Source organism: Engystomops pustulosus, chromosome 2 (genome assembly GCF_040894005.1).
Source record: "Engystomops pustulosus chromosome 2, aEngPut4.maternal, whole genome shotgun sequence".
NCBI classification, from domain to species: Eukaryota; Metazoa; Chordata; class Amphibia; order Anura; family Leptodactylidae; genus Engystomops; species Engystomops pustulosus.
Genome location: NC_092412.1, coordinates 19,075,725 through 19,086,786, shown reverse-complemented (window position 1 = coordinate 19,086,786; position 11,062 = coordinate 19,075,725). Strand labels below are relative to the sequence as shown.

At 45.4% G+C, this 11,062-nt stretch overlaps 1 long non-coding RNA gene across 1 annotated transcript; it reads left to right on the top strand.

The window, feature by feature from the left end:
* Positions 1-4,165: 4,165 nt before the first annotated feature.
* LOC140116432 (uncharacterized) lies at positions 4,166-6,222 on the top strand. Its single transcript, XR_011852748.1, has 3 exons — positions 4,166-4,355; positions 4,729-4,806; positions 6,135-6,222. It is a non-coding gene; the product is annotated as an uncharacterized lncRNA (long non-coding RNA).
* Positions 6,223-11,062: the final 4,840 nt, after the last annotated feature.

The following is an 11,062-nucleotide window of genomic DNA, read 5'->3' as shown; positions in this document are numbered from 1 at the left end:
GGTGGAAAGACAAGAAGTTCAGTCTTAGAAAGATTAAGTTTCAAGAAGAGAGAGGACATGATGTTAGAGACAGCAGAGAGACAATCACTAGTGTTCTGGATTAAGGCAGGAGTGATGTTACGTGCAGAAGTATATAGCTGGGTGTCATCAGCATAAAGATGATACTGGAAACCAAATCTGCTGATGGTTTGTCCAATGGGGGCAGTATAGAGAGAGTATACTGTAAAATCTCTAACATGTGCATTGTAAGAAAGTATTATTTGTTTATTTCTTGTAGTATTAGGATACAATAAGAGAGAAAAGCTGTTGATAAAAGCTTCCGTGGGATTTTCTGGAACCTTTAGGATTCTCCTTATGGTTGTCCCCAGGGGCGTCGCTAGGTCAAAAGATCCGGGGCTCGTGCCCCGGATCTTTTGGCTGGAGCCCCGGATCTCCCCTGCGCATCCTCCTCTCTCTCAGCACGATCTCCACAGATGGTGATGAGAAGGAGTGCAGTCACTGTTTTCCCCAGCAGGGGCTGCAGCCTCTGGAGGAATAATACTCTGAAGGACCTGTGATGATGTCATGGATGGTCACATGACCTGCCGGGGAAACACACAGTGAACACATAGACCTGCATCATTGAAGTAAGTGGGGCTGTGTGGGAGACATTACCTACAGGGGGTGGGGGGACTGTGTGGGGGACATTATCTACTGTGGGTTCTGTGTGGGAGACATTACTTACTGGGGGGGCTGTGTTGGGGGCATTAGCTACTGGGGGGGGGGCTGTGTGGGGGACATTAGCTACTGGGGGGGCTGTGTGGGGGACATTAGCTACTGGGGGGGCTGTGTGGGGGACATTAGCTACTGTGGGTCCTGTGTGGGAGACATTACTTACTGGGGGGGCTGTGTGGGGGACATTACTTACTGGGGGGGGGGCTGTGTGGGGGACATTAGCTACTGGGGGGGCTGTGTGGGGGCACATTAGCTACTGAGGGTGGCTGTGTGGGGGCACATTAGCTACTGAGGGTGGCTGTGTGGGGGCACAGCTACTGGGGGGGCTGTGTGGGGGCACATTAGCTACTGAGGGTGGCTGTGTGGGGGCACATTAGCTACTGAGGGTGGCTGTGTGGGGGCACATTAGCTACTGAGGGTAGCTGTGTGGGGGACATTAGCTACTGAGGGTAGCTGTGTGGGGCACATTAGCTACTGAGGGTGGCTGTGTGGGGGCACATTAGCTACTGAGGGTGGCTGTGTGCGGGCACATTAGCTACTGGGGCGCTGTGTGGGGGACATTAGCTACTGGGGGGGCTTTGTGGGGGACATTAGCTACTGAGGGTAGTTGTGTGGGGGCACATTAGCTACTGAGGGTGGCTGTGTGGGGGACATTAGGGTTAGGGTTACTACTGGGGCACATTAGCTACTGAGGGTAGCTGTGTGGGGGCACATTAGCTACTGAGGGTAGCTGTGTGGGGAACATTTTGGGGGTGGTAGATGTATGGGGGTCATTGATTTGTGGCTTTGTGGGACATGTTACTGGGGGGCTGTGTGGGGGACATTGCTGAGGGTAATTGTGTTGGGCACGTTACTGAGGGGCTGTGTGGGGGACATTACTGGGGGTAATTGTGTTGGGCACGTTACTGAGGGGCTGTGTGGGGGACATTACTGGGGGTAATTGTGTTGGGCATGTTACTGGGGGGCTGTGTGGGGGACATTTCTTGGGGCGTGTTCACACGTGGCACTAGGACAGACCTCAGTTTGATCTCATTTGCGTTTCTAGTGAGACCAGTGTGATGGGTAACAAGCTCCTGGTGTTTAAATACAAGCCTTACAGTATTTGGGGGAGATTGTTGGGGGCAGCAGCAGGATAACACTGTCCAAGATGTAGGGACAATGAGGAACATAAGATGTGGTGATGCCTAATGGAGAAGATGGAGGACGCGTCACCTGCAGTCACTGGAGGGAAAAAGTAGGGATTTCTCCTGTGGTTTCTGTAACTGGCAGGTTGTTATTGGCACAAGCACATGTGAGGGGGTTATGTACAGGGGGTCATTACTAAAAGTCTGATACACATGCATTGGGGCCCGTGCCCCGGATGTTTTTCCACCCTAGCAACGCCCCTGGTTGTCCCCAACCGTGAATTTGCATATTACTCTCTATAAACCATAACAGTACAATACAGAGAATGAGCTCATGCACCTTCTGAACCTGGAGGCTGGTGAGATGCAGCTCCTTGGTCCAATCTCTCTCCTCCTTTCTATAAATCTGAGGTCTTATCATCTATGAGGCCACTTAATCTTTATGTGACCCTTCGGAATAAATACATTTTCTGTGAAAGAGGAAACCCAGAGATAAGGTAATGACCGGGAAACCGTAATAATAGTCCATCAAATATGGTTTATCATAAGAGCATTTATCTCCAGCTGCTTCCTCGTGATGGCTTCGTGACAGTACACAATGCGTAAGATTCATCTCTCGCCTTAAAGGGGTTCTGCAACTCTCAAAAATTGTTTCATAGGGGCAGAAAATTGTCACCCCAGTCCAACAACATGTCATCCACCACCAGCACTGGACTAAAAACACTTCATCTTTCAGAACTTCTCCCAAAATTGCAGACTCCCTAAATGGATCAGACCTTCTGGACTCTGGGAAGACCAAGTAAATCTGTCTCAATAGTCACTTCTCCTGTAGCTTCAGTCCATCATGGAGTCCATCATGGAGTCACTGGAGATCTCTATTAATTTATGGGATCCAGCTTGGGGTTCTGTATTTATATGGGGTGTCTGCCTTGAGGTAAGTTTATCGGGAGTTTGGATTTCTATCTAAAGGTTTGGTCTGGGATCTGTATTTGTACAGTTCGTATTTATTTCGGGTGTCAAATTGTATTAATTTGGCATCAATATTTATGACGAGCGTTAGAATTCATGTAGAAGGTCTGGTCTAGCATTTGTATTCCTGGGGTTTGGTATGAGATCTGTATCCATTTTAGACCTCCAGGGTGGGGATTGTATAGAGACAGTCTTGTATGGGGTTTGTATTAAGTGGTCTGGTGTGTATTCTTTTTGGCAACTGGTTTGGGTTCTGTATTTATACAGGATATCTGGTCTGTATCTGTATTTATTCGGGGTTCTGTATTTATTTTGGGGTCTGGGGTCTGTATTAATTTTGAGGGTCTTGGCTACTGATCGCATTTATTTAGGTGGGTCTTGGCTACGGACTGTATCAAGTGGTCTGGTCTGCATTTATTATGGAATCCGTTTAGGGATCCGTATTTATGATGTTTGGTCTTGGGTCTGAATTCAATTTGGGGCTCAGGTCTGGGGATTGTATTTGTTGACATAACTTCTTGTCTGAGGTCTGTATTAAGGGGCCTGGTGGAGTCTGATTTTTAAGGAGATCTGCTCCGGGACCTGCGTTTATTTTGTGGCCTGTATTTATGACGTTTGATCTGGGATGTTAATTTATTTAGGGTCCGGGATCTGTATTTATTTTGAGGGTGCAGTCTGGGGTTTGTATTGTATTGAGGGTCCGGTCTCAGCTATAGACTGTATTAAGTGGTCTGTTCTTATGTAACTATGGAGCTTTGTCTGGGGTCTGTATTTACTTTGGGGGTTTGGGGGTCAATACTAATGTAAGGGACCTACATTTATTTATCAGGAGTATATTAGGTCAAGGCATATGTGGGGGTCTGTATTTAAAAGTGGCGGATGTAGTAGTTTAAGTGGTCTGGTCTTTTACCCGGCTTACAGAAAATATAATATCTTAGAAATACAAGGGTGATGTATCACATTTTGACGCATCTTATGCCGGTGTATAATGTATAAGGAGAGGTCCCGGCCTTGTGATATATCCAGCAGCCGACAGCACTGGCGGACAATTATATGCCAAGTCCTAGTCGGTGCCCACTCTGCCATTAGACGTGGCCCCTTCCACGATCCTCCACACCCACTAGCTGCGGATGTGGCGTAAGGGGGTAAATAAATTGATGGATAAATTGTCAAAAAAAAAACAAATTTAATTTCCGATTTTTTTTCCCCTGAATCTTAAAAATTCCATGAATCCTCCTTTAAGTCACTACAAACATGTTTACAAGTCTTCCTCCTAGTTTTAGATATGTCCAAATATGTTTCACTCATTTCCAAAAACTGAATTCTATTAACTGAATATTTTTCCAAAATATAGTCATTCGGTTTCCAACCTGAAGATGTTATCTGACACAGGGAAGGAGATGCCTGCGGAATATCCACAAGTTTACACATAATAGAAATGAGTCACGCAGAGGAGACGTGAAGTGATAATATCGGACATCTTCTTCTTACAGCTATTTATCAGCGACGGTCTGTGACGCCATTTCCCTCCGGGGGTTAAACATAAGTGTAAGTTCGTAATGCGGATACTCGGAGCTTGACTATGTCCAGGACTTCTCTCTTAGACCTATCATCTGGAAGGAGCACAGCTGCGCTCTCCCCTTCAAAATGTGCAAATATAATACCGTATTATAGTGAAGGTCAAATAATAAACATGATGATGTCATATTGATGACATCACTTCCTTCTACGTCAGTGATTGCTGCTAAAAATCTACTGCCATCTCTGTATTAGCATTGACATGTAACATATAGCTGCCAGATCAGATCAGAGTCCAGTCATCGTCAATAATGTTTGTATTGATTGTATTGATTTGTCTACCATGTATGTGCATTCTCCAGCCACTATGTAAGAAACCCAAATTTTCCATCTTTTCTTTTAGGTATCAGTGGTGCGAGAGGTGACTATTGAAATAACATGGTTGGCCAAGTGTCATGTATATGTAGGAGTACTTAGAGAGGTACTGTGAATATTTATGGTATATTTATATTTAAAGCCAAAAATATCTGAAAGGTTGGAGTAACGCCACTCATTTCTTACAAGGTCAGGAGGGGTCGTGATGTCTGCAGTATGACAATATTACATGTTATGGCTCATACATGGTACAGGCCTTTCTCCCAACTTTCAGGCTAGAGAAAGGGGGACAAAGAGTCCCTCCCCATTTTTCCTAAACCACACCCATTGCCCCACCTGCAAGCATGCTATAATATCAGCCTTAATGGCCTCCTTTCTGTGGCCAACTCCCTTATGGATCAAGATACTACTTCACATATTGCACCTCCTGACCTACATCCTCCTCATATTATGACCTCCTGTCTTCCATCTTCCTAATATTGCACCCTCCTGTCCTCCATCCTCCTCATATAGTAGTCTCCTCTGTCCTCCTCCCGCCTTTCCAATATTGTGGCCCCCGACCTCCATTCTCTTCATATTGCACCCTCCTGTCCTCCATCCTCCTTATATTGTAGCCCCTTTTCTCCATCCTCCTCATATTGTAGCCCCCTGTCCTCCATCCTTAACATACTATGACCCCTATCCTTCTCCATCACTCTGATGTTGTGGCCTCCTGTCCTCCATAATAATAATAATAATTCTTTTATTTATATAGTGCAAACAGATTACACAGCGCTGCACAAAGAATGGCAAATTAGTCCCTGTCCCCAATGGGGCTCAAAATCTAAATAACCTAACAGTATGTTTGGAGTGTGGGAGGAAACCGGAGGACCCAGAGGAAACCCACGCAAACACAGAGAGTACATACAAACTCTCTCCAGATGTTGACCTGGGTGGGATTAGAACCCAGGACCCCAGTGCTGCAAGGCATAAGTGCTACCCACTCAGCCACCGTGCCGTCCATAATCCCTCTCATACTGTAGCCCTCTGTCCTCCATCCTCCTCATAGTGTTGCCCTCCGTCCTCCATCCATCCTTATATTGTGGCTACCTGTCCTCCATACCTCTCATGCTGTGGCCCCTCTCCTTCTCCATCCCTCTCCTATTGTGGTCTCTTGTCCTCCATCCTCCTCATATTGTGGTCCCCCGTCCTCCTTGCTCCTCACATTGTGGTCTTCTGTCTTCCACCCTCCTCCCTCTTCTTCTCCATCACCCTCTCCATCCCTCCTGTCTTCCATCCTCCCTCATATTGTGACCTCACGTCCTCTATCTCTCTCACATTGTGCCCTTTTGTCCTCTATTCTCATTATACTGTGTCCCCTCTCCACCACCTGTTTCTGGTATTAAACCAAAAAAGAAACCTTTGATACTTATCTTTCGCTTTTTTTCCCTGCAGCAGTTCTGCTTCCTCTTCTTCCATGGCTCTGAAGATGACTTGGAGGTGGGCAGCCGCACATGCTGTGCTGAAGAAATGATGCCAACTTGTGTGGAGGTAGAAGGTAACTAATCCTGCCTGCTCCTGGTCCTGATGCCAGCTCTAGTGTGTACTGGGACAGTTGGGAAATGAGGGGCAATCCAGGAATATCTACCAACCACCCAGGATGGAGGGACAGTGTTAGAAAATTGAGACTGTCCCGCTGAATCCATGACAGTTAGAACCTATGTATACAGTCAGGAGGGCCCAGGATGCCCGCAGTGTAATAATAATATCACATGTCATGTCTGAAACATGGTTCAGGGTCAGGAGGGGTTGGGATGTTTGCAGTGTAATAATAGATATAATGCATACGACACTTTCCCTGCATATTACAATGGGTTGTCATGTGGACAATACAGTACACATCTGTCACGGAGGCATCATGTCAACTCATCAAGATACATACAGTCATCAAGATAACATATGCTATATACATTTATGGCCAGAATAATATTTTACTAGTAAATGTCAAATTTACTAAAGAATTTATAACATCGCCTAGCACCAGGTATGAAACATATATCATTAATCTGTAATGGGTCACACAAGATTGAGATAACATACTGTAGTTTGCAAACCATGCTTGTTTATGTGCTCAACCTAAAGAGGTGTTCTGAATATTTATGGCAATACTTTAGCCAAAAGAAGTCTTCCAGTAGAGGAAGGTGCCTTAGATAACCACCAGTCCCCTAGGATTGGCAGGATGAATTGTAGGGTGTCTTAAAATTCAGCCACCCAAATATTAGGTAACTCAGGTACGGGTAAACTAAGGCACCTTCCATTTTTATAGGTGCCTGAGCAAAAATGTTCATAGTTATCGTACACTCCCATTCCCAAAGCCATGGCCAGAAAATGTGAATGAGAAAACTTCTGGGATTGACCTTCATGGGGAACTAGAAAGTTAAAGACCACAACACCAAGGGTGGTGGAAGCTGGTGGCACCATTTTGTTACCCTGACCAGACATGTATTAGCAGGAGAAACACCTGACATTAGTTGTAGCTGTTGTCAGTTGTTTGATTCCAAGAATATTGATAGTGGTGACTTTAAAGTATTACATGACTGATTTCTAGAAACAATAAGTCATGTTATTCACCTGCCAAAAATCTTACCACCATGGTGATCGTAATCATATCAGTGGAGGCCTGGCTCCTAGTGACCCCCCCAAAACTTATGTTTGAATGAGCAGCAGCATTCCATTGAACAGACTGGAGATGTCATGTCCGGCGATCTCCTGGTCTTTTTGTAGCTTGGGTTTATAATCAAATCTTTTGACCATGTACATACTGGCCAACTTTAGTTGGCCTCAGTTGGCTAGTATTGCCTATAACTAACCAGTTCAAGAAAACCAGATCTGGTCACCTTCCCAGGTCTTCTGGGTTAAGTTCTTCAGGTGCCCAACTCTCTAATACTCAATCCTGATGTGATGTGCCATCTGACGGATGCCAGTCTTCCCCTACAAATTTTTATCTATTGAACCAGAACTCCGTGCCAGGACACTACATGTATCATGAGGGTTAAGGAACAAAATTGGGAAACACAGAGGGTGGCGCCTCGGGTGATAACGTTTGGTATGAGTTGATAGATCGGATTTAGAATAGTGGGTGCTCACCTGGTTATTTCTTGGCTTTTAGGCACATAGAATAAAGTGAAATCCAAAGGTTCCAAGCGATGAGGTATCAGATGGTGATAGGTGATTTATAGAGTTTTGATTATCTATATAGGTTTCTGAATGGTACAGTTCTAGGGTATGGTATACTAAATATGCAGCTTCCACAACTCTGATGCGCCGGGGTCCCAAGAGGGCCCGGAGGGACAATGGAAAGAAAAAATATAGCAAAAACGAGTTGACGTGGAGCGCTATTAGTAATATCTTACCCAAAAAGTGAAATATACCAATATTAATGGCAAATTTAATTTATCAAGGAAAAGAATTTAATGTTTCTTTTAAAAACAAATAAACATATTTAAAAGATAATTCTTACATACAAAAGTCCAAATGACGCGTTTCGGGTCTCAGACCCTTTCTCAAATACAGGACACAAGTAATTTGTGTCCTGTATTTGAGAAAGGGTCTGAGACCTGAAACGCGTCATTTGGACTTTTGTATGTAAGAATTATCTTTTAAATATGTTTATTTGTTTTTAAAAGAAACATTAAATTCTTTTCCTTGATAAATTAAATTTGCCATTAATATTGGTATATTTCACTTTTTGGGTAAGATATTACTAATAGCGCTCCACGTCAACTCGTTTTTGCTATATTTTTTCTTTCCACTACATGTATCATGTCCCCAAGTGGAACCTGAGGTGGAGCAGAACATCCACAGTCTCCAACAGGTTTCAACTTCCCAACAAGTAAATGAAACACCCAAAAATGTGAAGATATCAATCTACCAAGAGTTTTCCTTTAATGCAACTCAGCTCCTCGCCACTAAATAAATCAATCATTTCTAATGCAACCATTGAACACTTGAGACCTGAGAAGATCTCTACGTTTTACCTACCTCCATAATACTCATAGCAGGCACCAACGTGCCAATAGGAAACTATATCGCATCTAGCTCTAAATGAATCAATATGCAAGTAAATCCATCCTAAATCATGGCGGGCACTTAGCATCAATGATTCATGATGCATAATCAACGAGTTCCCACCTTCCCAGACCCCTGGCAGGTAGAATGTGAGATCAGCACATATTATATGAGGAGCCCTCTGCTGCCAGCCGCTCCAAAACTACAAACTTTTACTGCAGTGATGTTTGTATAATTTGAAGAATATGATCTAATGATTGCTACAAAAAAGGGCCAGTGTCGGATTGGAGTTATTGGAATCCATCAGAACAAAATTATTCAAGGAATTTTCCTTCCCCCCCATTCATTATATACAGCCCCCTCCTCATCCCCCCATTCATTATATACAGCCCCCTCCTCATCCCCCCATTCATTATATACAGTCCCCTCCTCATCCCCCCATTCATTATATACAGCCCCCTCCTCATCCCCCCCATTCATTATATACAACCCCCTCCTCATCCCCCCATTCATTGTATACAGCCTCCTCCTCATCCCATCCATTCATTATATACAGCCTCCTCCTCATCCCCCCATTCATTATATACAGTCCCCTCCTCACCCCCCCATTCATTATATACAGCCCCCTCCTCATCCCCTCCATTCATTATATACAGCCCCCTTCTCATCACCCCCATTCATTGTATACAGCCCCCTTCTCATCACCCCCATTCATTATATACAGCCCCCTCCTCATCCCCCCCATTCAATATATACAGCCCCCTCCTCATCACCCCCCATTCATTATATACAGCCCCCTCCTCATCCCCCCCATTCATTATATACAACCCCCTCCTCAACCCCCCATTCATTGTATACAGCCTCCTCCTCATCCCATCCATTCATTATATACAGCCTCCTCCTCATCCCCCCATTCATTATATACAGTTCCCTCCTCACCCCCCCCATTCATTATATACAGCCCCCTTCTCATCACCCCCATTCATTGTATACAGCCCCCTTCTCATCACCCCCATTCATTATATACAGCTCCCTCTTCATCCCCCATTCATTATATACAGCCCCTCCTCATCCCCCCCATTCATTATATACAGCCCCCTCCTCATCCCGCCCATTCATTATATACAGCCCCCTCCTCATCCCCCCATTCATTATATACAGCCCCCTCCTCATCCCCCCATTCATTATATACAGCCCCTCCTCATCCCCCCAATTCATTATATACAGTCCCTCCTCATCCCCTCCATTCATTATATACAGCCCCCTCCTCATCTCCCCATTCATTATATGCAGCCCCCTCCTCATCTCCCCATTCATTATATACAGCCCCCTCCTTACCCCCCCATTCATTATATACAGCCCCCTCCTCACCCCCCATTCATTATATACAGCCCCCTCCTCATCCCCCCCATTCATTATATACAGCCCCTCCTCCTCCCCCCCATTCATTATATACAGCCCCATCCTCATCCCCCCCATTCATTATATACAGCCCCCTCCTCATCCCCCCCATTCATTATATACAGCCCCCTCCTCATTACAGCCCCCTCCTCATCCCCCCCATTCATTATATACAGCTCCCTCTTCATCCCCCATTCATTATATACAGCCCCTCCTCATCCCCCCCATTCATTATATACAGCCCCCTCCTCATCCCCCCCATTCATTATATACAGCCCCCTCCTCATCCCCCCATTCATTATATACAGCCCCCTCCTCATCCCCCCCATTCATTATATACAGCCTCCTCCTCATCCCCCCATTCATTATATACAGTCCCCTCCTCACCCCCCATTCATTATATACAGCCCCCTCCTCATCCCCCCATTCATTATATACAGTCCCCTCCTCACCCCCCCCCCATTCATTATATACAGCCTCCTCCTCATCTCCCCATTCATTATATACAGCCTCCTCCTCATCCCCCCATTCATTATATACAGTCCCCTCCTCAACCCCCCCCCCCATTCATTATATACAGCCCCCTCCATTCATTATATACAGCCCCCTTCTCATCACCCCCATTCATTGTATACAGCCCCCTTCTCATCACCCCCATTCATTATAAACAGCCCCCTCCTCATCCCCCCCATTCAATATATACAGCCCCCTCCTCATCACCCCCCATTCATTATATACAGCCCCCTCCTCATCCCCCCCATTCATTATATACAACCCCCTCCTCAACCCCCCATTCATTGTATACAGCCTCCTCCTCATCCCATCCATTCATTATATACAGCCTCCTCCTCATCCCCCCATTCATTATATACAGTTCCCTCCTCACCCCCCCCATTCATTATATACAGCCCCCT